The 27,946-nt window shown below is 36.5% G+C and overlaps 1 pseudogene; it reads left to right on the top strand.

Annotated features, from left to right (window-relative positions):
• The first annotated feature begins 6,011 nt into the window (after positions 1–6,011).
• The window catches only part of LOC101671856, a 110,257-nt pseudogene continuing 88,322 nt past the window's right edge, over positions 6,012–27,946 (top strand).

Raw genomic sequence — 27,946 nt, 5'->3', positions numbered from 1 at the left:
GGGTGCCTGGATGGCTCAGTCTGTTAAGCATAATCTGACTCTTGATTTTGGCCCAGGTTATGATACCATGGTGGTGACATCTAGTCCTGCTTGGGGCTATGCACTGGGTGTGGAGTTTGCCTAAGATTCTCTCTCCCCTCCCCTACTTCCCCGCCCCACTATGTGCTTGTACGCTCTCCCTCTCCTTCCAAAAAAAAAAAAAAAAAGGTAAATTTATCAATTATTAAACCAAATTCTATAACTTAGACTACTACCTTGTAGATTGTTGGGTACCGGCTACGGAGCTTGCTTACAATTCTCTCTCCCCCACTCCCTTTGCTCCTCTCTATCCCGTGCCCCACTCACATTCTTTCTTTCTCAAAGAAAAAGAAAGAAAGAAAGAAAAGAAAGAGAAAAAAAAGAGATGCATTTATTGTGATTATTAGATCAAGTTCTACAATTGAAGCTAATCCCATCAACCCGTAAATACTTATTTGTCAGCTTTTTTGTGATCCTGCCTTTGTCATCTCTCTAGAACTTTAGAATACATGTCCCCTTCCTAGTCTCATTAACTGACATTATTCTTTAGTCCTAAGACTAAGGTAGTTTAGTCCTTATTATTATTAAAACAGTCTCTGAATCATTTCTCTGCTGCTCATCATTACTCTAATTAATCTAATTAATCTAATGCCTTTCAAACACTGGACTCAGATTAATACTTTTGAAATGATGATTATGTTGCTGTCCATCCCCAGAACGTTAAAAACTACCCTTTTCTATCTCTACCTATTTCCTATTCTGGTATTTAAGATATTCCAAAATCTGACCCTGAACTTTCATCTTTTAATTTCATTTGATATCCTTGTTCATAACAAATTACAATTCTATAAATTAAATTGTTCCTTAGGACAGGAATGACTGACTTTCTCCCACTCTTCATTCATTTGCCCAAACCCCTTTTTATCAAGATATGATTCTAGTTCTAGTTCTCTCTCATTAAAGATACACTCACTGCCCAGCACCAATGAGGAATAATTGATCTTTACTCAAACTCTAATTCTTAAAACCTTTTTTTTTGAAGTAACATTGTCTAATTATAAGTTTTAAATTATGTCCTTCCTTACAAAGTGTTTCTTTATTCTTTTTTTTTTTTAAGATTTTATTTATTTATTATTTGAAAGAGAGAGAGAGAGCACAAGCAGCGGGGAGGAGCAGAGGCAGAGGGACAGGCAGAAGCAGACTCTCCGCTCAGCAGGGAGCCAGATGGGGGCTCAATCCCAGGACCCTGGGATCATGACTTGAGCTGAAGGCAGATGCTTAACTGACTGAGCCACCAAGGTACACCTACAAAGTGATTCTTCTAGAGAAGATCTTGCTTGTGTAGAAAAGATAATACTTCCAGGTAGAGATGGACACTTGTGGGGTGAAGGTATACAAATTGGTACATAACGCTGTAACAGATAATGGCCCTTAAGGCTAGTAAAATCATACCAGTGCAACTGACGAGTTACATTCTTAAAAGATTGAGGGGCACCTGGGTGGCTCAGTGGGTTAAAGTCTCTGCATTCAACTGGGGTCGTGATCCCAGGGTCCTGGGATCGAGCCCCACATCAGGTTCTCAGCTCTGCTGGGAGTCTGCATCCAGCCCACCCCCTCGCCACCCCCCCCCCCGGCCACCGCCCTGCGCCATCTGCCTCTCTGCACATTTGTCATCTCTCTCTGTCAAATAAAGAAAATTAAAAAAATAAAAATGAAAATTGAGTGCTTTTGTCTTTAAATCTCATTTGTCTACTTTGATTTGAAGAAATGAAGTTGCTTTAATCAACAATAAAAGAATTACCTTTACATACAGGAAAGATACAGGCTCCTGAGCAGCTCAGTCAGCAAAGCTTCCACCTTTGGCTCAGATTCCTGGGATGGAACCCAGCACTGGGATCCCTGCTGATGGGGAGCCTGCTTCTCCCTCCCCACAACTTGTGATCTCTATCACCCTCTCTCTTTCTGTCTCTCAAATAAATAAATAAATAAGATCTCAAACAAAGAAACAAACAAAAAACAGGAGGGATAACCGGGCGCCTGGGGGGCTCAGCTGGTTAAGAATCTGACTTGTGATTTTGGCTCAGGTCATGATCTCCGGGTCATAAGATGGAGTTGCTAAGGCTCTGAACTCAGTGGAGAGTCTGCTTGTGATTCTCTGCTCTGCCGCTCCTCTGACTCATTCATGCTCTCTCAAATAAATAGATATATCTTAAAATAAAACAAAACACAAAAACAGGAAATATAATTTAATCCCATGCATTTGGATTTGTATGCATACAACAATAAATTTCCTATCAATGTTGTTATGGTTCTATGTCTGGAGACAAATTCTCATACTTAATTTATAAAGCTAATTTTGTTGGTGGCTTATTTTTTTTAGATAATAGGCTCCATGGTCAAAGGGAAGCATATACTTAAGTGTTTCCCAGGAATGACCTTTTATTGCAAGAATTATTTTAAGTGCCTATTCTTATCACTAAAGAGTCTAAAAGGAGTAAAAATCAATAAGCCTATTTAAGCACGGTGAGCAAAGTAGATGGTGCACTTGGTGCACTTGGAGAAGACGGAAACCAGTTGCATTAATTCTGAGAGTGAAAAATATGAAATGTCCTGCAGTTTTAAATGTGACTGGCTTTGAAGAAACATGTAACCTTTGGATAAGAATCTAAGCGAAACATTCTGACCTAAACATGGGATAGTTCTGGAAATGACTGAGATCAAATCTGTTGGGTACAAGTCAAATAATCATATTTGGAAATAAACTCCAATAATAAGAATGCCAAGAGTGCCATGGGAAGGGCTTGATGAAACAAAAGCCATCTTCATCCACTGCAGTCCAGAACTCCCGGGAAGAAGGGCTTGCAGAAGCCTGTGGGATCCCCATTCTCTAGAGTCCCTGTGGAGGGGCTTGCTTGATCGGAAACTCATAACTGGGAACGAGGAAGGGCTGGACACTGTGCGCTTCTCTAAGTCTTTAGATGTGTTACTAAAAATATACAAAGCCTAGGCTCTTAAGACTGGGGGAAGGTGGGCTCCGCTATAGCGCCTCTAGCACAAAGGCGGGCCATCCGGGGGAGTTACTCAGTTTCTTCTGGGATGAACATATATACAGGTATTATTAAACTTCTGTTTATCTTTCTATTATTAATCTATCTTTTATTACAAAGAGCAAGGTCACAGCCAAAAACCTAGAGGGTAGAGGAAAAATTGTTTTCCTTTCATGCACTCTCTGTGTACCTGATTTTATTATACATAAAAGAACAAATAAATAGGAAGATTATTCACATTAGAGAGATCCAGATCTTCTTTCTGCTATACCTGAATTTCCCAAAGAGTAGACAAATGTAAAAAAAGAAAATACTTTCTATCTTTAATTTTTACCTTATTTCTACTCCTAATTTTTAGCCTTCGCATATACATTGTAACACTGGGCCAGAATTTCCGAAGTGTACTTTGTAGACTGTGAGCTTTATGATATGCCAATATTAATAATACCTTTTCACAAAGCATCATGTGGAAAATTCTGTAGAAAATTTATATTTTGCTTATGAATTGATTGCCCATTTCTACTTCAATAATCTATTGATAATCCTCAAAGTGTGTACCATTTGATTATTTAATTTCACTATCCAAGACAGTTACTTCAGGAACAAGTGTCCATTGGAAAAGTCTGATAATTAATGTAAACAACTATTAAGAACCATCATTTCACTTATAAAGAGGTAATATAATTATGATATAGTATCACAATGACTTAAATTATGACAAATTTATTTTATGACAAAAAGTCTATTTGCTACTTTAAATTCTCTTTGATTTGGGGTTTCTAAGACAAAACTATTTTTAAAAATTTTTTGTAACTCAATTTTAGTTGTAATTTCCCTATTTATGAGAAATTATGTTGATCTTAGCAAATATTACTACTCTAAAATACCCAGAATGTACTGTAACTTCAAAGGCACATGGCATCCTAAACATGTAAATATTAGGTTTATGAAGTATAATTAACTACTTCTCTGTAATATTGCAGAATGTAAGCAGAGTGAAATTCAAGGCTAACTCTTTATCAGCATTTTTTTCCTATAGATTATTTTGCAGAACTTTTAGGACAGTATCTGTATGATTCAGGAACAATCTGTTCCTTTTAATGTTCTCTGTATGTTACAGCCACATATATATAGTTTGGTCAAACAGAAACTTTCATAAGTAGAAAGTTTTAAAATGCAGATATCGGAACTACCTAAAATTCAATATGACTTCAAAAGAAATATTCAATAATGATCTGTTATTTGTGTGCCTTTGTTCATCTGCTGTGTTTCTGCATTCAGTGTCTCTCCAATAAGTGTTAGTCAAGGCCCAGTGCATTTGCAAATATTCACTATAGGCCTAGGAAATGTTTTTTGGCTACTAGCTCCTTTTTTGGAGTGGAGTCCTGGTTATTAAAGCAGTTTATGTTCATATGTGCATACATAGTTTAGCGGTTAGAAGAAATTGCTACTTTTCTTAATTTTTCATAACTCTAAAATTTGCTTAATATGACCTATTTTTACCAAAAATATAAGCACAACATTCATATTCATAGCTCTCTATATTTTAATTTTAAAAAGTAACTATCACTACATATCTGCAAATACAATATCATTCATAATGTAAATTATTTATAAGTGATTGTAATTCATTAATTATCCCATGTAATTAATTGTCCAATCCCCATGATATAATATGTCCATATGGGACATAATATATTATCTCATCCATTGTCACAGATATACAGGTAATAATAGTTAATTTGATCATACTTTTGTTTTTTCTTAAAACAACATCATACTTTTATGTCCAGTTTCAAAACCAAATTAATGCAAATGTATTTTTGCTGCATAACTTTTGTTTTCATCATAAAATGACTTGATTCATTCAGATTTTCTTTCTCTAATCCTCTCTCTTGTGCTACCGCATTGGTTTGTGTCTTAAGTTAAATTTTGATTTGGGGACTCGAGTGTGGTGTCCAACAGTAAATTCTAAGCCTTTGTAGATAGTTTAATTTAGAAATGATAAGTAGGACCCTTTAATATATGAATGGTAACTCAACCCTTCAGGGTAGTTGATCACTTAGACCAGGGATCCTCAAATCTGTATGCATGTTAGAATCATTTGGGTGTTCTTTGTAAAAATAGAGATACACTAGGGTGCCTGTGTGGCTCAGTTGGTTAGGCTTCTGTCTCTTGATTTCTCCTGGGATTGTGATCTCAGGGTTGTGTGATCAAGCCCTGTATCTGGCCCCCTGCTCAGCGGGAGTCTGCTTGAAATTCTCTCCCCCTCCCTCTATCCCTGCTTGTGCATGTATGTGCTCTCTCTCAAAAAAAAAAAAAAAAAAGATACCCTGTGATGTAGATTCCTGATGGAATTGGCCTTGAAGGGATCGATGTACAGGTATGCTATAAAATCATTCCAAAGAGGGGCCCCTGGGTGGCTCAGTGGGTTAAGCCTCTGCCTTCAGCTCAGGTCATGATCCCAGCATCCTGGGATCAAGCCCTGCATCGGGCTCTCTGCTCAGCAGGGAGCCTGCTTCCTCCTCTCTCTCTGCCTGCCTCTCTGCCTACTTGTGATCTCTGTCAAATAAATAAATAAAATATTTTAAAAAATAAAATAAATAAAATAAAATCATCCCAAAGAATTCTAATATGTAGATAAAATTGAGGACCAGTGACATGGATGAGATTATACATGGTAATTGAAGCTACAACTTAGAGTGAGATCCCTTAAGAAGAGCATCTAGAGTAGAAAGTGAAGATCTTAGGAATGTGCCTCGTACTTCAAGATGGCTGGAGGGAATGAGCACTTTTAAAGACTAAGAAGAAATTGTTAATGGGGTAGGAGGAAATCCTTGAGCAAATAGCATTCAGAAACCAAGAGAGGAGAGTGTTTCCCAATTGCAGCAGTGTTAAATGCTGCTGTGAACTCCACTAAAATGAGGGCTAACATAGAAGGGATAGATGGTCTGGGATAGGCGTATTGGTGGCCGCAAAAACCAGATTGCAAAGGATATAAATAGCGATGAACAGCAAACGTGGACAATGGGAAAGGTTGGTTGTAAAGAGAAGGAAGGAGACAAAACCTGAGTCTTAAGAAAGGACATTTTTGGGGTGGTCCTGGGTGACTCAGTTGATTATTAAGCATCCGCCTTTGGCTCAGGTCATGATCCCAGGGTCCTGGGATTGCGCCCCACAGGCGACGCCCTGCTCAGAAGGGAGCCTGCTTCTCCTCTCTGCCTCCTTCCTCTCCTCCCTGCTCCTACTCAAGTCGCGCTCCTTCATCTTCCTTGGGTTCTCTGTCAATATCTTTGGCTCACTCTCTCTCTCTCTCTCTCTGTCAAATAAATAAATAAACAAAATCTAAAGAAAAGAAACGAGATTTTGTTTTTAAGAGAAGGGGGTGATTGGGTGGCCCTGTCCGTTAAAGGTCTGACTCTTGGTTTCAGCTCAGGTCATGATCTCTGGGTCGTGAGACAAAGCCTCACTTTGGGCTCCGCACTCAAGGCATTATCTCTTGAGTTCCTCTTTCGCTCTCCCTCTGCTCTTTCCCCCAGTGCTTGCTATCCTTCTCTCTGAAATAAATAAGAAATAGAACAAGGACATTCATCAGAGAGAACACATACATTACCAACAAGTTTTTAATGAATGGTCCCTACTGGCAGGGAACAAGTAACTTTATAAAACTCACAAGCACTCAGTTCTTTGAATACCAGGAGGTGTGGATATTATTACTCCCAAGTTATAGATGAAGGAAGCTTGGGCTCAGAGAAAATAATTATTAAAAGACATAGTTTTTAAGGGTAAATGCTGATTCTCACACCAATATTAAATAATTGGCAAGTGGAGATCTACTGTGCTCTTTATTTTATTTTTTTAAAAGATTTTATGTATTTATTTGACAGAGAAAGATCACAAGTAGGCAGAGATGCAGGCAGAGAGAGGAGGAAGCAGCCTCCCCACTGAGCAGGGAGCCTGATGCAGGCCTTGATCCCAGGACCCTGAGATCATGACCTGAGCCAAAGGCAGAGGCTTTAATCCACTGAGCCACCCAGGTGCCCCCTACCGTGCTCTTTAATGAGGGATCTGGTAAGATGTTACAACTGGTTCAAAGTTTAATCCATACATACATAGATAGAGAATACTGAAATGTCTTCATGTATGCTAAATTGCCTTTGTTTGTTTTGTTGGTCTTTGCAAAATTGTTTTTTTGTTGGAAGATCGATGGTCTCTCCACTAGACAGAATTTGTACAGCTTTAAACTTTGAGTGGCATAGACTGCCTTCCCGTGCCAGGCAGAATCAGATCATTGGCAGACAGTGCGAAGCAATGATTAGCTCTATATCGGAGACCTCACAGTGATATTTTCCCTTATGTAGAAACTCAGTTTTTCCCCCATACACGAATTGCTTAGGCATCAGAGAGGCTTTGAATATGTCTCCTAAAATTTTAAAATCTATAGCTTAGTCATACTTAGATTTGAACTGATCCATTCTCTTATACATTGTAGGGTGTTGGGCTGGATTTCTTTTTGTAATTGAATGATAAGTATTTGGAGAGTACTTAGTTGCTTTGAAATGTGCAGTCTTTTCCTGGAGAATTTTGGCAGTGGAAAAATAATAAGCCTAAACTGGGAGAGATACTGCCACACGATTTTATTAGCATGTTACTCTAAAGGCACTAATTGACTTACTTTCTATAAATTTAGGTACACAAGCATTTTCATAAACATTTCTATTACAAATATTCAACTGAATTAAGATATTGAGCACCAGGATTGCAGATACTGTAAAAGACAAATTAATTCTTATAGCTGTGCTATATGTTTTCCTTATAAAGTCCTCAATGCTTGTGACTAATTACAACCAAAAGTATTTAGAATAGCAGTTGCAAACTATAAGCCTTAAGAAAAAGAAAATCCCCAATACATAAATACATAAATGCAAAAGAACTAAGTTAGTCTATTGCCACAATATCTATTGGATTTTGAAAAAAAAAAAAAAAAGGATTTCTCTTTGGATGCAATGCATACCAAAAAACCAAAGGGTGAGAATATGGTCATTTAGAATGTTTTTTTTTTTTTTAATTTAAACTGAGAAGGAAAACATATCTTACTATCTGTGTACCATACCGAATTTCAAGCATATAAAACAAACAAAACACTATTCCCGAAAAAGCAGCCCCTGTACTGTTTAATGCCAAGTGCATTCTCTTGAAACAGAATGGAATCGCTGGCTTTTAAAAATGCATAATATCATTTCTTAAAGGCGAATACTGTGTTATTCATGTGAATTATAAATGAAGGACCAGAATTACGGAGTAAAGAAAAATAAGTCTTGAAATTGTGCTTCCAGATAGCATCTTTTCACATAATTCTTAGGTCTACAGTCCAGGGGCCTGTCTAATATTAATATAATGCACTATGGTCTCTATAGCATAGTTAGATTCCAGTGAACAAACACAGGATTTAAGATATGACATTTTAGTGATGGTGGCTTGCCTTAAAATATGTTAATTTTTCCCATGCTTGGCTTATTTCAAGTGCTTGATCCTTTTCATTCACCACATGAATTACTTTTAAGTACTTATTTACATCTGAGACCAAACACAGACCATATGACAAAGATCATCTGTGTTGTATCATTTCAGCCTGCTTTTCTTTTTGACCTATTCCATTTAATAACATCCTCTTTGTTGTAGCGAAGGCTGTTCCTTCTCGATTTTTATGTTAATTAAAATAAAAGCTTACTTTTAATGTTTTGACACACGATGTGACAAAAGGAATCAAAGTCATGGACAATTGTCTTGTAAATTGTCTTGATTATTCTATTTATTTCAGATAGTTAGCAAAACGCATTTCTTTATGAAGATTATAATTTCAAAGGGTCACTATAAAAACCAAAACAGAACAGTTAGAATTACTCTGTCAAGCTACTTTTTGTCATTTCATCCTGTTCTTTGAAGAGTTACTTTTTGCCTCGGTCTCAGTTTGGCATCTCTAATTAATAGCTTAGCTATAATTTTACAAGGGAGTCTTGTTTGAAATAGTTTTAATTTATGGAGCACATTTGTACAGGGTATGGCTTAGCACTTTATATAAGCAATTCCATTTAATCTTGACCATGATACTATGACATAGTGTTAACATGTGTTCTGAGAAGAAAGAAAATGAAGTTTCAAGACTTCAGGGCACTCCCCAAAGTCATACGATTTTGAAGTCACCGTGCCGAGGCTCTTCTCCTACCTGCTTGAACAACAAAGCATGTATTTTTATATATTAAGTTATGTACAACAGTATATGAGCAAGGGATCAAAGGGACTTTGAGTCTGGAGAAGAAGGAAGTTTTGGGAATTGTGTTTGAGAAGGCTATTGATAATCCCAGGCAAAATGTCTTTCTCCAGTCCCAGGCTGGCAAAAGCTCCAGGCAAAATCTTGCTTTTACACTAGAGAGGGGTAGGCAGGTTCCCTGCTGAGCAGAGAACCTGATGCGGGGCTCCATCCCAGGACCCTGAGATCAGGAGCTGAGCCAAAGGCAGAGGCTTAACCCACTGAGCCACCCAGGTGTCCCTAAACATAAGTAATTAACACCCCTTTGTGAGGGGTAATTAACACCCCTTTATGCTAATCTATAGAACCTGGAGAATATGTTTAACATTTCCAGGCCAAAAAGACAAAGCCCAGGAGGGGGCATAGAAAAGAAAACAAACAAACAAACAAACAAACAAACAAAAACAAACAAAACAAACAAAAAAAAAAAAAAAAACCAGCCTGGGCTTTTATGAAATATATACTAAGCGTCAGTGAGTTTCCATGGGTACGTGAAAGCCAGGGTGGAATCCCAAACAGCTCCAAGAGGCTTGTCAGGGGACAAAGAACTTCCCCTCCATGGTGGCTTTGTGGAGTGCTGGCCACTAGTGTTGTCTGCAGTAGAGACTGGGGAAGGGAGACAGAAAAGCCAGCCTCATTAGGAGGAGAAGTGGGAGGTGTCTGAGATCCAGACGCAGAAGGAACCCTGGAGACTGCCCTGGGGACTAGGCACGGCTTTCTTTGCTGGCGGGCACACAGGTTAAGTAGAGAGGGAACCTGGGGAGGAGGAAGAATCTCAAAGAGAAATCTTGGAGAATAAGTGAGATACAGATACTTGAAATTGGGGGCGCCTGGGTGGCTCCGTGGATCAAGCCTCTGCCTTCCGCTCAGGTCATGTTCTCAGGGTCCTGGGATCAAGCCCCCTCATCGGGCTCTCTGCTCAGCAGGGAGCCTGCTTCCTCCTCTCTCTCTCTGCCTATTTGTGATGTCTCTCTCTGTCAAATAAACAAATTAAATCTTAAAAAAAAAAAAAAAAGATACTTGAAATTGGATGACTGATTACCTGACTGAAACTTTTCCAAAATGAGAGTGCGTGGAAAATCGTAAAAGAGCATTGTGAGGTTTTCCTCTCCCAGACAGAAGCAGGGGTTTCAGAAAGATTAGATCCCATTAAGGAAACCGAGGTCCGGGTTTCATGCTTTAGGTTTCTGACTGTGCACAACAGCTCTCGGTCTGTTACATTTGTACGTGATCACTTCTTTTTGGTTCACCTTGGCTATGCACTGCATAGTGCTTTCTCCGTGAGAATGCAGAAATGATCGTATTTTTTGACTTCCACTTAGAGGAAACCAAGGTCTATATAAAAACACCTGTAGGTAAAAGCAGACTAAAGAATTTTAAAGTTTGCGTGGTTCTTGGTCTTATTTTATATCCCTATATATATTCTTGGTCTTATTTTATATCCCTATATATATCCCTATATATATATCTTTCTCCAACTATACTCGTTACCAACAACCACATTAATTTTTTTTTTTATTTTTAAGATTTTATTCATTCATGAGAGGCAGAGCAAGAGAGGCAGAGGGAGAAGCAGACTCCCCACGGAGCAGGGAGTCTGATGCTGGGCCTGATCCCAGGAGTCTGGGATCATGACCTGAGCTGCAGGTAGACCCTTAGCTCACTGAGCCACCCAGGTGCCCACATTCAGATCTTTATCTGAGAGCAAACTAACACAAACATGCCATGGAATAACAACACAAAAAGTGGCAATATTACTATGACACAAATTCACAATAACACTGTGGTACTGTACCCACGGTTTCTTCATATATTTAATGCAAAGAACTACTAGTAAGTGGCTTGGAAATTAGAATATAAGAGTCATACATTCATATATCAAGAGTTCAGGTTTGTCATGTCTTCATCAAGGTTAATTAAAATGTATAATTAAGATGTAAAATAAGATAAGTGATTAGAACATCAAATCAGGAGAGAGAGAACTATACACACTGTGCCCACATTAATTCGTTTTCTGACTCTGTTCCGATGTAATGTTGTGTTTTGTTCTGTTCCCAGCACTATATACAGTTTCTATATTATGAAGGTGGATGTGTAATTTTATAGACCATTTTGAGAAAGTCCTATGTATAACCAAATTTGGGTGGACAATCTAAAAGGTGAGAAGTCATCACATAGACCTCACATTTTAACCCCTTCTTCTTTGGTGACCATTCACCAAAGTTCACCATTAACATTATTTGGATTAGTCAAATCCCTAAAAATACAATGATGTGTAAAGCAGGCAATGTACTGACTTTATTATTCATGGTAAATACAAAAACAGAAGAAAATAGAACACAGTTCCAGAAAGAAGTAGTGAACACAGTGGAGTTTGCAGAAAAACAAACACCCATACAGAGTCTTGGAATGTGGGTACTTTGGTTTTAACTTGATTATAGAGCTCCAAAAATCAAATAGTAGAACATTTGTAAAACATCAAGAGCTTCAGTTTCCAGCTTTACATATGTGCACATCTTCTGATTAAAAACAAAAACAAAAACAAAAACAATTGGACCATCTCTAGCAGAGGAATGACAAAACAAGCACAATGTACCTTAATAAAGGAAGAAGTAAGCAAGACAGCTAGAAAAACATCTAGTAAACAAGACATCAGAAAAACAGAGCAGGATCGTGAGGAAGTGACAAAACCGACCAGGTGGGTTTTCATGAGATGAACAAGAACAGAGAGATTTAGAATGTGAGGTACTATTCCAAGCAAAGCTGCTTAAAGAGCTATAGTTTCCCAGGGATCCCTAAGTGGTGCGTAGAGGGAAACCAAGGACATCAACAAAAGCTCTGATTGTGGAAAGGCACTATAGATGCATTTTCTTGCTTTATACTCTTGCCTGGGACCCTTGCAGGATGGTCTTTTTCATTCAGGGTTGTATAAAGAAGTGTCAGTCATGTTTGTGGGGAATCTGTAAATAAACTTCCATTTTGGTCGAATAAAAAAGAAAGGATAAAAAAAATAAAAATAAAGACCCTGCAACTTCTCTTTCTTATCTTGCCTTCCATTGTGCTTGGTAAGCTTGAATTTTCCATTTTCTCACTTAAAGTTAGACCAGCATTTCCCAAGGGTCTACTACTGTTCCACCAGGCGCTAATAGGTGTTACAAAATAAAATAAGTCAAACAAAACAATAACTACAACAATGATAGCAATAATGTTGTGGTAATTGTGGGTTAAAAACTAAAAAGTTTTGGGGCACCTGGGTGGCTCAGTGGGTTAAGCCTCTGCCTTCCGCTCAGGTCATGATCTCAGGGTCCTGGGATTGAGCCCCGCATTGGGCTCTCTGCTCTGCAGGGAGACTGCTTTCTCCTCTTTCTCTGCCTGCCTCTTTGCCTATTTGTGATCTCTCTCTCTTTGTCAAATAAGCAAATAAAAGTAAAAAAAAAAAAAAAAAAAGCTTTATAAAAACTGAAAAGTTTCCATTAACTACTTTGCATTTAAGGTCCAAGCAGAGAAATACCATGTAGCATTTATGTCCAAAATTATTTGGACATAAATTTAATTTTGTTTACATTTTGTGGGGCTACTAATTCTCAGAACATTTTTTTTGAAATTTTTACATTGGAAACTTGCTGACACTCCTATCATCCTTATACAAAAAGATATTTATGTTTGTGAGTAGTTAAAAGATTATTAATTGCAAAATTCAGAATGTCACCATGATCATCCCAACTATATAATATTTTATTGTAAATAAAATATGTTGTCATCCAAGAGTATCATTTTGATGTTTGCATAAAAAATGAACTTAATTTAAGCTCAGTCAGGCTTGTCATTTGAAGCACATACCTACTTCAGTCAATTACATTCCCTTGAGAATTATTTATATAAAACAATGAAGATCATTTTATACTCATAGATATTTGTACTAACAAAAGTGTATTTTTAAATTATTGAATGTATTATCTTAAATCTTTCTTTTGCAGAACTCAAAACATAGAAATAATGCCTTTTAAGATGGAGAAAAAATAAAAAGATTTATCCTATAATATAAAATTTTAAGCAGAGGTGTCTTCATTCTATATAATTTATGTATAATCTCAATTGTACTTCCAAGTCAGGGAATACGAAATTACATTTAAATAAATGCTTCTTTACACAGCTGTCAGCAATGACTTACGCTTCACTTAGAATTTATTCTGCTCTGACATTTGCTGAAATTTAAAGATGTTCTTGGACATTTATTGTATGATTACATGCTTCTCAGAAAAAGATAATGAAATTCTAAATGTAAAAACAAAAGTTTAATTGATTTAGGATGGTATATCTCAGCCAAAGAAGTCGGTTAATAATTTATTGTTTTCTACCATTAATAGAAAATTAATTTTGCTGTCTAAACATCACTTTCATTCTTTGTTATTTAATGTGTGGCTACATGCTGATGTCTACCGTAAGGTATTTTTAGTCTTTATAAAAACTCTCTACCGTTCATAAGGAAAGTGTTTACCAAATCTTTTAATAGGAAAATAAATTAATGCAGAAAATATCTAACAGTGGAAACATAGAACAGTGTAAACCTGTTTAAATGTTCTCTTCAGAAAAAACACAATTGTACAATTAAAATAAGATTTTAGTTTTAATGTGGTTGCTCTTTCTCTCTTTCCCTCTTCATTTCTTTTCTCTCTCTCTCTCTCTCTCTTTTCCCTTCCTGTCTCTGCTTTTACTTGCTATCATATTGCTTTCCTGTCATCAACTTTCTCTTCTCTCTTATCCAAGGTCAAAATAGGTGTACCTTTCCAAGTTAAGTGTAGGGCTCTAATTAGGGTGTTATCTCATTACAAAGCCAAGGAATGTCCAATTAATTCAAATTTAATAAATTTGACAGCTTCTATTCAGAGAAAGAACTGCTTCAAATCAGCACCATGTTTTTTTTATTAAGTAGCTATGTGTATTCTACAGAATAAAATTTGTTTTTTTTTCCTTTTTTGATGAAATAACACTAGCCAGCATTGGAATAATCTGAGTTCTGTTACTTTGTGATATTTATTTACAACCGTAATGTCATAGTCACTTGGCAATGTCGTATACTTAGAGAACTCAAATTGCTGTTTTTGGTTGTCTCTTAACATCATCATTTTTTTAGTTTTTTTAGATCATTTGCATGAAATCACCTCTCTGATCTCGTTTGCATGAATTCACAACTTCCTAATCAAATAAAAATTGAATAATATTGAAGCTAAAGGAATAATTTTTATCAAGGTAAAAAGCCCTCTTAATATATTGAAAATGTCTTAACAATGGAAAATGTCTAACTCACCCACCCTGTTTTTTTAAAAACAAAACTGAATTCCTTGAGGGTTTATGTGTCTTCTTAAGTTTCACACTGCTAGTTAGAAGAAGAGTCAGTATTGATTGAATTCCATTCTAAAGATGGTGTTCTTTCTTTTTTTTTTTTTAAAGATTTATTTTTATTTATTTGACAGATAGAGAGATTACAAATAGGCAGAAAGTCAGGCAGAGAAAGAGGGGGAAGCAGGCTCTCTGCTCAGCAGGGATGCTGAGGCAGATGTGGGTCTCGATCCCAGGACCCTGGGATCATGACCTGAGCCGAAGGCAGCGGCTTAATCCACTGAGCCACCTGGGCACCCCCATTGTAAAGATGGTTTTAATCTTCTGTGGTTATCTATGTGTTATTTATACATTCAAAAAATATTTATTGAGACTCTAATATGTGTCAGTCAATATTCTTAGTTCTGGGAATAGTTATTACTAAGAAACAAACAAACAAAAACAAACATACAAAATCCCCCAAATCTCTATATTTAAGATTTCATTTTTGTTAGGGGCAGAGACTGTAAATAGCCTGAACGATAAGCCAATTTTTAGAGTGGTAGGACCTCAGCATTGACCTACACACATAGGCTCACAAGATGGGGCTCTGACAGTATTGGAATCTCTGTGAGGAAATGATAGTTGCTCTAAGATTTATTTATTTATTGGAGAGGAGGGGAGAGAGCAAACACATGAGCAGGGCGGTGAGGGGTGGCAGAAAGTGGGAGAGGGAGAAGAAAAGCAGACTTCGCCCTGAGCCCTGGCCTGGGGCTCAGTGTGACAGCCCTGAGATCAGGACCCTGAGCTCTTGACTCAAGCAGAAACCAAGAGTCTGATGCTTCAACAGCTGAACTATCCAGGTGCCCCTCAGAGTTGCTTTGGAAGTAAAGTATGAAAAGATGTCAGATTTGGGGTGTGAGGGTTTCAAGCCCAGGGAAACTCGGGTGCAGAATCTACAAGTTGGAAATGAGCTTGGTGTGCTGTTTTGGAGAAATAAAATGTGGTCAGGTGGGCTATGGTATGTTAGAAGGAGAGACAGTTGGGGAGAGAAGCCCGTAGAAACTGTGACAGTGACAGCGACGGAGATGAACTTCTCCTACGTGTTTGGCTTGAGACACTGGGTACCACCTGGTGGTGTGTTTAATAGAGTAGGGTGAGGTGAGGTGTGCAAGTAAAACTAAAGAAATAAAGTAAAGCAGAAATCAAGACTTTTAAGTTTTAGTTGTTCATTTTTGGTTTTTCCTGAACATCTTAAAGTCATGGCGTATATAGATAGAGAGATGTGTTTTGTTTTGCTTTGTTTTGTTTATAAGATAAGTACACATTGCTTGCATTAACAAACTGGCTGCTGTCTTCATACATATTATTCTCCTTCATGTTACTTTGAGAAGGGAATAGACATTACTCATGAAGAATACCCTTATGAAATAGTTTTTCTACATTTTTTCAGTAAATTTCTCAACATTTTTCTGCAAGCCATGTAGGAATTATTAGATTTTAGAGTTATTAGATTTCAACAATAATTTACTATTATTATTCTTACTGACTGTTGTGTGTTACTCTAGATTAGTTTGTAGAATTCAACTTAATAGATTCAGAAAAAATGTGTATTAATAAAAATATTGATTTAGAGAAAAGTATCATTATGTGCTTTTTTAAATTCATAAAAACAGCCTTGGGTTATGATTTCCTAATATGACCATTAATCTTAAACATTTAAGCCCTGAGTTGTTTTTTTGTCCCCCTCAAATAAAGCAGAGGAATAACATCTGGATTACGAACTAGTTTATAATGGTCACCGAGGCATGGAATCACCAAGAACAGCACATGTCTGAAGAGTCTAAGCCTGAAAGGACACAGATTTTACATTATTGAATAAACTACATGGTAATGAAAGGTTGAGATTCTGTTTTTTGTTTGTATTTATTTATTTATTTAGTTGACAGATAGAGATCACAAATAGACAGAGAGGCAGGCAGAGAGAGAGAGAAGGAGGAAGCAGAAAGTGGCCCCGAGATGGGGCTCGATCCCAGGACCCTGGGATCAGGACCCAAGCTGAAGACAGAGGCTTTAATCCACTGAGCCACCTGGTTTGTTTTTAGAAGAGAAGGCGCCTAAACACAAATAGTGGAGAGAAAGGAAGGAAAGTGAGTGAAACCTTGTAGCACTTCCACTATTTATAATATATTTCAGGAAGCATTTAATGTATTTCCTCACTCAGTTCATTAAAAAGTGAAACAATTTCCTCATTTTGCACGGTGTTAAGAGACAGCATCACAATTCACATCCAGATTCCTTTGGCTTCGGTGTCTCACGTTTCTTTACTATGTTATATAAGAGGATGCAGATTTAAAAACAAAACAAACAAAACAAAACAATGAGAGAGAGGGAACACAGTTATGTGGATAAAGAAGGGATAAAAGAGGAAGTCAAGAGAAATGCTAGGAATCCAGGCAATAGAAGAAACATTTTCAGTTCTTCCTGAAACTGAAAGAAAAGACACAATTAGCAATGCGACTAATGGTTATAGAAGGATGCAAGCTCAATTAGCAACACAGAGTAAACAAATACTGAATACATAGTTCACGCCGTTTGTTACCTCACTATGGTTTCTCCAAGTGTGTGAGGACTCTTTAGTGGAATTTGAGTAAAATTACTCTCAAGAAGTAACAGAAAGCATTTCCGCTCTTCTTCAGTGGGCCACGTGTCACATATGTAGTGATGTTAATTTCTTATATATATTTTTTTCTACAATTTGGGTAGCAGCATTGCTGTTTTCAATAATTGTCCAATAGAAAACAAAACAAAACAAAAATCCTTTCCAGGAATTGTATGCTCAAATCATCAAGTCAGATAAACATTTTGATTTTTTTTTAAGATTTTTATTTATTTATTTGACAGACAGAGATCACAAGTAGACAGAGCAGCAGGCAGAGAGAGAGAGAGGGAAACAGTCTCCCCGCTGAGCAGAGAGCCTGATGCGGGGCTCGATTCCAGGACCCTGGGATCATGACCTAAGCCACCCAGGCGCCCCTAACTTCGTATTTTAGATTAGAGCCAACTCTCTATCCAATGTCATAAACTGAATCAGTGCCCTAAGTATTGCTCCTATGTGTGGTCGTTAAAACTTCATGAGGTTGGGGCACCTGGGTGGCTCAGTGGGTTAAGCCTCTGCCTTCTGCTCAGGTCATGATTCCAGGGTCCTGGGATCGAGGCCCGCATCGGGCTCTCTGCTAAGCAGAGAGCCTGCTTCCTTCCTCTCTCTCTGCCTCTCTGCCTCCTGTGATCTCTGTCTGTCAAATAAATAAATAGAATCTTAAAAAACAAACAAACAAAAAACTTCATGAGGTTTATGGGATATCTGTTATCACTGTAATTATTGACTTGCACATACAACAAAATGATTCATCATAGAGAGAAAGGCATGTAGTTATCTATTGTTGGCTACATTTGCCTGTGGATTTTTATGGCTGAGGTACAACAGTTCTCTCTGGTCAAGAGATAGTGATTTGGTACACCATGTTCTTGGACCTTTGTGATTTAGAAAAACAGTGGAAAATAGGACTTTCTTGGCAACTTCATTGCTGCTTTCTAACACTTGTCTATTTAAGTATTTGCTTTCGTCATATTTTAGTTATTCTTGGTGTTTTCAAAGCTTATTAAATATGTACAACCACTTCTCCCTGTTTTCCTTTGCATGAAAAAATGCTTCAAAATAGAAAAGAAAACCTCTTTATGTCTTTCCAACCATACAAACTAAACAGATTTAAACTCTAAACAGTTTGCTGTGAAACGTTTGAAAATCAGTCCACAAAAGCAGCAGTCTTCAAAGACACAAATAAACAACTTCAGGCATTTGTGATGTATGCTGCTTTAAGCACAAGATGGGGAAGCTTTCCATCTTAATATGCATTTTTCAACTAAAAAACTGAATTTAACTAAAGGCCATAAAATAAGTGTTTTTACTTCCAAATTAAATAGATCTGACTTTCACTGATGCTTATAAAAATGTGAATGTTTTAAGTTAATGTCAAACTGAACTGATCATTGTGAAAAAATAAAGACCAGCTAGTGTTAGATTGTGTCCAGGGAGACTGTTATCCGGAGGAGCATTTTGAGAGTATTAGGAAGAGTTCTTGAGTAAGGTTCACACGGTATCCTATCTCTTGGTTATGGCTTGGGATAGCTATTGCTTAATGAGAAATAAGTAAATATCAAGAGAAAGGAAATATCACTGAGCTCCTTTTTGGCTTCCATTTCACAAATAAATGCACGTGAAATACAATGCAAACAGTTCACTTGACTCTCTTAAGACATTACTGCTTTTTTATCCTTAACATGTGTGAATGAGATAATGTCCTCTCTAGTGTGGTTCTGAGTTTAATCTGCACTGCTCTTTAGGGCTTTGTTTTCTTTGATGTGAGAGAAAAATTGCAAAAATTGTACTGTGTGTTGGATGTCTCTCATTGATAAATTCTCTGAGGCAAGCTGTTATCGTATCTTCCTCGAACTACCCAATAAGCTGCTAACTGTTCTCACACCTTCTCTGTCCCCTGAGATCTCTTCTCCACATGAAAGCCCAAAAGATCATTTTAAAACGTAAAATTCATTCATGTGACTCTCCTGCCCAAATCTCTTCCGTGGATTTGCCATTGCTCTTAGGATAAAAGCCGCCACATCGTGCCACACCGTCCTTGACCTTGCCCTTCAACCAACTGGATTCCTTCTTTTGGATTCTTTGAATTTGTCATGCATCTCCTGCTTGAGGATTTATTCTATTATATCATTTCAAGTCATTTTTCAGGAAATTTGTCCCTCATCCCCAGATGAGAATTGAGCTCTGTGTTACATGTTCTCAACCCATTTTGTATTTCCCTCCTAACTACCAGAGTTGGAAAATAATAAGAAGCATTTGAGTAACTTGAGTCATTTGCGAATAATTTGATAATTTGAGTTATTCTTTTGCCACGAACAGACTGTAAGTTCAATGAGGGCGATGACCTTGTTTTGTTGGTTTTCCTTCAATTCCCAATGCCAAGAACATTTATGGGCAAACAATAAAGAATCTTTCTTAAATTAATGAATCTTACATATGTGCACAGCATTAAATTTTGTGTTCTATGTTCCTATATGCATTTGTAAATAATGTATCTCTTGGGGCTTGAACTTATATTTTTTATTTTTCAAAAATACATCTCCTATGAATTTTGCTCTTCTATATTACGATTTTGTATGGACTTTTCAAAAAGCTAAGTGATTCCCAAAGAAATGGAGAAAGTTAGAAGATGCTTTGACTTTCAGGAGGGTTTATTAGATAATATTATAGAAATTATGACGTGTTGGGAAGAGAAAGCCTCAACTGAATGTTTGTGGGGGCAGCATAGGTAATAATATTAAACAATCATACATAAGTTAGATAATTCATCATGGTCAGGCATAAATTATATTTGCAGTGTGTTTAATACTTTATTTAAAATACTTTATTTAAAAAATCTGTAATAAGTATATTTTAGACACATGGTAATATGACAACCCCAGAGTTCATTACTAAAATGTAACTGCACTGTGACATTGTATTTTTTTGAAATAATTGTCTCCTCTGCCTTGGCTGGACTTGGGCCCTTTACCCAGGTGAACTTTGTTGATCTCACATAGAAAAATGGAGCTATCATTGTTAGCCTGAGCAGCAGACTTCTGAGAGTCTGAGAAGAGAAGGGCCAAAGCCACATGGCTCCTTCTGGAACAGGTTATCTGAAAGTTTGGTGCCTGGATCCATGCCTGGTGCTTTAAGACCTTCAGTAGACTGAAGTGAGGCAGTAGAAGTTGGAGGTCCCTGTCATAAAAATGTTTTTTCTTACATTGCACACTAAGGACTTTGACAGCCTCTCCTTGGCTCACACATTTCAAAGAGTAGCAGACTCACAATTCAAGACTTCTTTAGACACCCGAGCCGCTCAGACCTTAGAATACTGATGCACCTTCATGTCCTTTTGTTAAGAACAAAGGGAGAAGCCAAGGATCCTCTCCACTTCTTCTCTGACTTGCATATCAATGTTGCACTGTTCTTTGTGTAGAAAAGCATATGTAAATAAGTCTGAATTATGAATCATGCTGATCCTCAAATAATTCTCATTTTGAAGTTAAACAATTCAATTATATCATATCTATGTAGGTGTTTTGAAATGCAAACAGTAACACATCACACACTAGCTTTATGCTCTACATCAAAGGAAAAATAAACACATTAAGCAGAAGAGGTTTAAGATATTGTTTATCTCGAGTGTCAAAAAACACCTCTGTGGTTCACCCTCAGTCCTCTTAGGCATGGCAATAGGAAGGCCTCCATACCAGAGAATCTGAGGGATCCATGGTTTTGCTGTCTCCCCAGTTAGAATTTTCTTAATACAGGGAGTGTATTTGATTTACTGGAATGATACAGCTCCTTGATATTTCAAATCATTCAGGTGTCAAACTAATTTAGTGTTGAGTTGACGTGCATGGTCTTTAACGTATGTGGCAATCAGATGAGGCAAATCACAGCAGCGGAGAATCAAAAGCCAGTAGAGTGGGGAAGGATGGCCCAGTAGGAAGATAGAACTAAAAAAAGATACCCGGGTGCCAAAGGCTCCTTGTTTGGGGGATTTTATTGGTCAAGTCATTTCTAAGGAACACCAATGATTTTGTATAGGAGGAGTTAAAAATTTGAAAAAAATTGCCATAAAATATGACCATGATCTCATAAATATGAATACTTAATACTCAAGAGATAAAGTCAAAATCTTAGGTTAAAAGACAATTCTTGTAAAAACATGTTTTACATGTTTTTCTTTACTTCTTGATTCCCACAGACCAGAGAAAAGTGCAACCAGAAATAGCATTTGTCTGGATAGACTTTTAAGAACCGAAATTCTAAGTTATGGTCTCCAAAATTTCTCGACTGCATTTGATCTCACTTAATCAGCAAGAAATTTAATGGGCTCCCCAATACATATACATTTGCAGTGATAAATTATACATACATACTGCTACACTAACATACAGATTATATAGCATAAACCAAAGTAGAAATGTTAAAAGGATGAACTGATAGGAATATCTAATATATTTCTAATATATTTTTCCTGCATGCCAGTGGAAAATTTTAGCATCCCCTGTTGTGCTCAACTCAGGTCAGAAGCTTGTCTGTCTGCTGACTCTGCTCTTCCCTTTGTGAAAAGGTAAGTATCATGCTTCTCAAAGATGTTCATGGAAGGAGACACAGTAGAGCTGGAAGTCTCCAATCAGGCTATAAGAACAATATCAGCCTATATCTAATAAGTCACTTCTGTGTTTTCCACTTCTTTGAGTCAGGTTCCTTAAAAAAAAAAAAAAAAAAAAAAAAAAAAAATCTCTCTGTTTTCTTTATTAAGGTGAATGATGGGTGCTCAGATTAATATTGTAGAGGTTTTAACTTACTTTTTAAAATTTTTTAAAAAGATTTATTTATTTATTTGAGCGAGAGAGAGTACAAGCAGGGGTAGCGGTAGAGGGAGAAGGAGAAGCAGGCTCCCCGCCCAACAGGGAGCCCGATGCGGGACGTGATCCTAGGACCCCAGAATCATGACCTGAGCTAAAGGCAGACGCTTAGCCATCTGAGCCACCCAGGCACCCGAGGTTTTAACTTTCATTTCTTCTGCATATCCCATATTCCATGGAAACATTAATTCTTTTTGTAGCTATACATCTGAGTTGGGGATAATAATGTGTTTTAAAATAAATTCACTTGTTTAAAATAGTTTATTTTAAGGAATAAGAGTCGTGTTGAATGGTAGAATATGACATAAATCTAGGATGAGTAAAATGTTAGGACCTAATATAGTTCAAAAGCACAACCATCTCATTGTATTATTATTATTATTTTTTTTTTTTGGTGGATCTATTGTTCCATTAGTTAGGGATGCCAGCCTGTTGTGAAAATGAAGACGGTCTGTGGAGATTTTATATTATTTTGATGATTGACCCATTTATTCCTGAGGATATGTGAAATCTCAGCATCTAAGGGCTACATGAAAATGTTCCTTCTCTCACTGCTTGTCAAAAGTGGTATCTTAAAACCAATCCTCGTCCTAACCTTCCTTAAAGATGTGTTAAAAATTGTCTTCCCAAAGCCTCGCGTGACAAAAGCTTCTGGCTGGAAAACTCTATGCTGCTCTTCTTAATGTGGAGATAAATAACAGGGAAAGATGGGGAAAAAATGATGTTCAAATATTCGATTTCCTATGGAGAAATATATATACATATAATTTAATTTGTGTGGAAATGTCTAAATGGCCCAGATACTCTTACATACCCGGGTTTCTAAGGAAAAACTTGTATGACTGACTGAACGAGTTTGGGGAAATCAGAGTTCTCTTGACAATAGGGAGTTTATGCTTCCCTGCTCTAGAATCAAAGATTCACTTATCCTAACAGGAAAGATCCAGAATAGTTTTAGCATTGTGTTGCAGAGTTGATCATAACAAAGCAAAACAAACACACAAAAAACCAGAAACAAAAGCAAAACCACAATGTGAATATTCCAAAAACGTTTTCACCATATTGAATGATGAACTTCAAATCCTGACAATTACCTGATTTTATGAATTCACCTGGAATAGTCCAGTCTGGCTAAATCCAGAATTTATTGCAGAATAACACGTTTTAATGTATTCCTCCTAAATTAAGAGACTTTAATGTGTAAGATATTTCATCTAAAATGTATCCCTCATTGACTATTTGCAAACCTAAGGTTTTCAGGTTGTTTTATAAAAGTATATAGGAGTAAGTGTTAAGCCATGAACACAGGTATTGTGCTGGGAATATTTTTATGCTTTATACCCTTTTCAGGAGAAATCTGCTAGAGATAACTTATGTGTGTGTTTGTTAGTATTTTGGGATATCTAGCTTATTTTGGCATTTTTGGGTCTTTTAACTTTAGGAGTTCTTATCCTCTCGTGCCACTGCTTTGGCCAAATGGCTTCTAATCATCCCAGGTACCTGTTTTGATGCTGAACTACATTCCTCTTTTCCAGAATCTGACAACATCTCTACATCAGCAATTCTATTTGCCGTGGAGTCATCCTTAGCGCTCACTTCAATACGGCCCCACCTTCTTACTGGACCTCCGTGCTTTCTCTGTTGCTCTCCTAGAATGTTCTTAGGAGTCATGATATTTCATTTACACTTACCTCAGAACTTATTGTTGCCTTTAAAACCAGCCCAAATTTTCCCATTTCTGAACAAAACTCAAAACGTGTTACATGTTTTTTAATTCTCTACCTTGCCTTCCCCAAATCTGTTCCTGTGTTTCTCCACCTTACTCACACTACTCCATCCACACAATTCTCATTTTTGCCACCTGGAACTCTGAAGTATCTCTGCCTAGATTTCTTTCGGCATATTACCTCCTTTCCAGGGAAATATTTCTTTCTTATCTAAAGCATTTTCTTCTTCAGTTCCTTCAGAATCCATCATCTCTAACATTGTGTCTTCACTGACATTTTCTATTCCTCTTTCGTGCTTTATTAATAATTTACTTCATAATTTACTCATTTAATTTTATCGTTGTCTTTCTCACCAGAGTATAAGGTGAAAGGTCATGGTCTGTTTAGATTATTGCTGTATCTTTCAAACAGTACACAGCACAGAGTACACACTCAATGATATTTGCTGAATGAATAATCCTGCATATTGCATTTTTGAATACTATTTTTGAGAGTCAAGTGTGTGAGTTCTGTCTTTTAAATTAAAAATCTAATGCCTTTATGTTATTCTTGATGAGTTTATTATGTAGAATGAGACCCATTGCTGCATTGAGTAGACAACCTACCCAGAGAAAGGATTATCCATCAGCTCTTTTAGAACCTCAATCTTCTAGACTCCCCTAGAATCTTCCATTTTTAGGGCAGTTACTAACAATTATGTTGTGTTTTCTTTTATCATTCTCTGTAATGTATCAGTTATGTAAGTTAATATAGTTATTGGATGGGGTATGAAAAAACAAAGGCATATTCTCTGGATTAAATCTTCCGTAGTTTTGGTTTGCTTGGTGAGTCTAGTTAGCAGAGGTTTTACAAGAGAGAGACTGCTTTTTCTCACCATGGAACCGAATGATGGCTCTTTAGAACATACCTATTTATCTAGTAACTTGAAATATTCTTAAAGGAGGGTCTCAGCCTGGCTCACTGTACCCCTCACTGCAGAGGTCAGCTCATTTTCTAACCAGGCAATTTCTTTTACATCCCACTTTACTGTGCGAAAATAAAACAAAACCAAAACCCACTCTAACTGATTAGTTCACATGCCAAAAAATAATGGGGGCTACAGTAATTTGTCAAGATAGATGCCTTATGGTTACTTGATAAGATAGATATTGTCAAAGAGAATCATCTCAAACTCTACACAATTTTCTCCAATGCCTGGTTCAGAGGGCAATCTGTCGGGAACCTTTTTATTCTGTATATTGTTCCGTAAAATTAACCAGGACCTCAACAAGAGCTCCAGGAAGGTATTTATTTGCATCACACAAATTCATATCTATCACCTAACTCAAACTCCTCCCAATTTTTCCTGTCTTAGAACTGTGATATGTCCTTGCTTACACTGAAAGGTGTTTATATGGAAAAGGTTGGATACCAGTTATATTCACTCTGACAACGCTTCTGAGAATCTTTACCTTATATTATGCAGTGTCCACTTTATGGAGATTTATGACCCAGGCAGTGGGCCTGCCTTTATATCATGGACCCTCTGGCTCATTAAACAGAGTCTGTTTCTTTGTGATAAAAACTAAAGCCAAAATCACAGCCATCATCTATGAAGAAGTTTGAAGCCTTCTGTCATGGTTGAGATCATGCTTTGGAGTTAGACTTCTGAATATAACAGCAGCCACCTGGCAGCAGCATGACCTTAGCTAGTGGCTCACCCTCTCTCTGTCAGCTTCCTCAGGCTACGTGAACATAGATAGCCCTTCTCTCATGATTATACATGGCAATTCTTGAAAATGTTTAAAATCGTAATCCAGAAAATAGAAGTGAGGGGGGAAAGGCTATGGAGTCATTATCGTGAATTCCGTGTGCTAACATGTTTAATTTCTATAAATGTTGTTGTTCTGTTTTCACTTGGCCCAAGACTGCATTCAGTTCATTCTGGTAAGACGAGAGACAGATAAACGGACATAATGTAATAAATACAAGTGCATCTACCTGTCTATTCATCATCTATGTATCTTAATATAAATAATAGCACATATAGATACTTAATCTAATGTAGTTAAATTAAAAACAGTTTTAAGTTAAGGACAGTTAGAGGTTTATGTAAATAATGTAATCTGGATTTGCATACATTTTCCTTTGTACTAATACTCTTTGTACTTTGAAGAGTTTATTCATTTATCTGCTTTAAGCAAGATGATGAATGTCTAAATAGCATAGTAAGAAGATTATTTTGTCAAATCAGAAGACATTGACTATGTTTTCTGTAATCATATCCTGCCTTCAAAATGTTTAAAATGTGTACAAAGTTTAAGTGAATTTATGATCCCACAGTACCGTTAAATAATATGTTACATATATTATAAATTAAAAATTAGTTTCATGTTATACTGAAATACCTTAGTGTCATAGAAACTTCTTTGATTTTGATGTAATTTAGTAACATTATAATTTATTATAAAAATTTAGTGGGAGTACTGTGAATTTAGTGACAATCTATTCTAGAAATTTGTCAGCAGATTGATCTACTCCTGTCAAGTATGATTATAAATATAGAGAATATAATTCACTGTGAATTTCAATGAATATGTATATCTAAGGTGTTTAGAGATTTTCTAAAACTTAATCTACTCTATCATCTTTAATAATTGGCAATCCTCTGAAAAGTGTTAGAAAATTATTCTTTCTGTTATTTGTTAAGCATCTACTGCCTTCCTTTCAAACAAAAACTTCTCTTGTTAGCCTCATCATGAATATGTAAGTTGATATTATGACTCCATCTCAGAGGTCTGAAGGTCCAAGATACTAGAATTCAATATACAAAGTGATACAAAACAGTATAAAACTATGAAACACCTTATTCTTCTATTGATGTTAATCATTATTGTTTTAAGATGATTATATGCAATGCCCAAGGGACATTTCAAAGTATGTATAATTATTTTTTTATCCTAACAGTGGAGACAATGTGCCCTGTGACAACTTTAATTAGTAGACATCCAATTATTATATTTTTCCTAACAATATAATTTATCAAGTAAAATTATATACACAGAATTCAAAATTGATGTTGCATATTTCACACAGTAACTATCTATAGTAGCCAACCTGAAGTTACTGCCTTTAAGTTAGTATGCTTACTTGATATTTCCTATAAATTTTGGGGGGATGTGTAGATATAGACAGATGACAGATAGATGATAGATTGGTAGATGGATAGATAGATAGATGGATAGAATCAACTAGGCAATCTATCTGGATTATATATTTAAGTTAAAACATTCTGACACTTTAATTTCTAAACCATGCTTTTCAAAAGGATGTAATTCAGTCTACAAATACATATAGTGGAGAAATTTAAAACAAGATTAAGAAACTTGGGAAACAAAAAGAAATAGAAGATAAAGTCACGTGAAACATAATTTGAATATCGCTACTACCTTAAATTAAGTAAAATAATATACACTTTGTTGTGATTGCTAATCTATTGTCCTTGTTACTGAGATATTGTCATCACCTACAAATAAATGTTTTCCATTGAAGCTAGCTGTAAGGTATGGAGAATATTCCTTGACATTCTATCTTAACATCTCTCATTTAAGGGGAAGCCAAATCAAAACTTAGGGACCACGTTAAGAACACGTAGTATGTATTTGTGGTACATGGTACTTGGTTGATGTGCATTATTGATTTTCTGTCATGGGCTAACAGGATACATTAATTCACCTTTAAGTCTTGAATCTTCTACAAGGAAAATGAAATCCATATTTGATGTAACTTTTATGGTCTGTTAGTTGTAAAGTAGCTTATTTATTAGACAGAATAGCTATTTGAGGTATTTAAGAGGATCAACAGTGAGAGTCAAGTGCTTCATTACCTACATACCATTTAACCAAAAACTTACAAATGTAAAAGATTAAATGTGGTAAATATTTGATACCAAAGCAATAGGTATTGTTGTGATGCAAAGTATATATAAATTGTCTATGCTATTATTTAACAATTGCATTAACAATATT

This window comes from Mustela putorius, unplaced genomic scaffold, assembly GCF_011764305.1.
Source record: "Mustela putorius furo isolate JIRA1106 unplaced genomic scaffold, ASM1176430v1.1 tig00000589_pilon_pilon_pilon, whole genome shotgun sequence".
Classification (NCBI taxonomy): domain Eukaryota; kingdom Metazoa; phylum Chordata; class Mammalia; order Carnivora; family Mustelidae; genus Mustela; species Mustela putorius.
The sequence above is the reverse complement of the archived record's forward strand: the minus strand, read 5'-3'. Positions and strand labels throughout refer to the sequence as shown.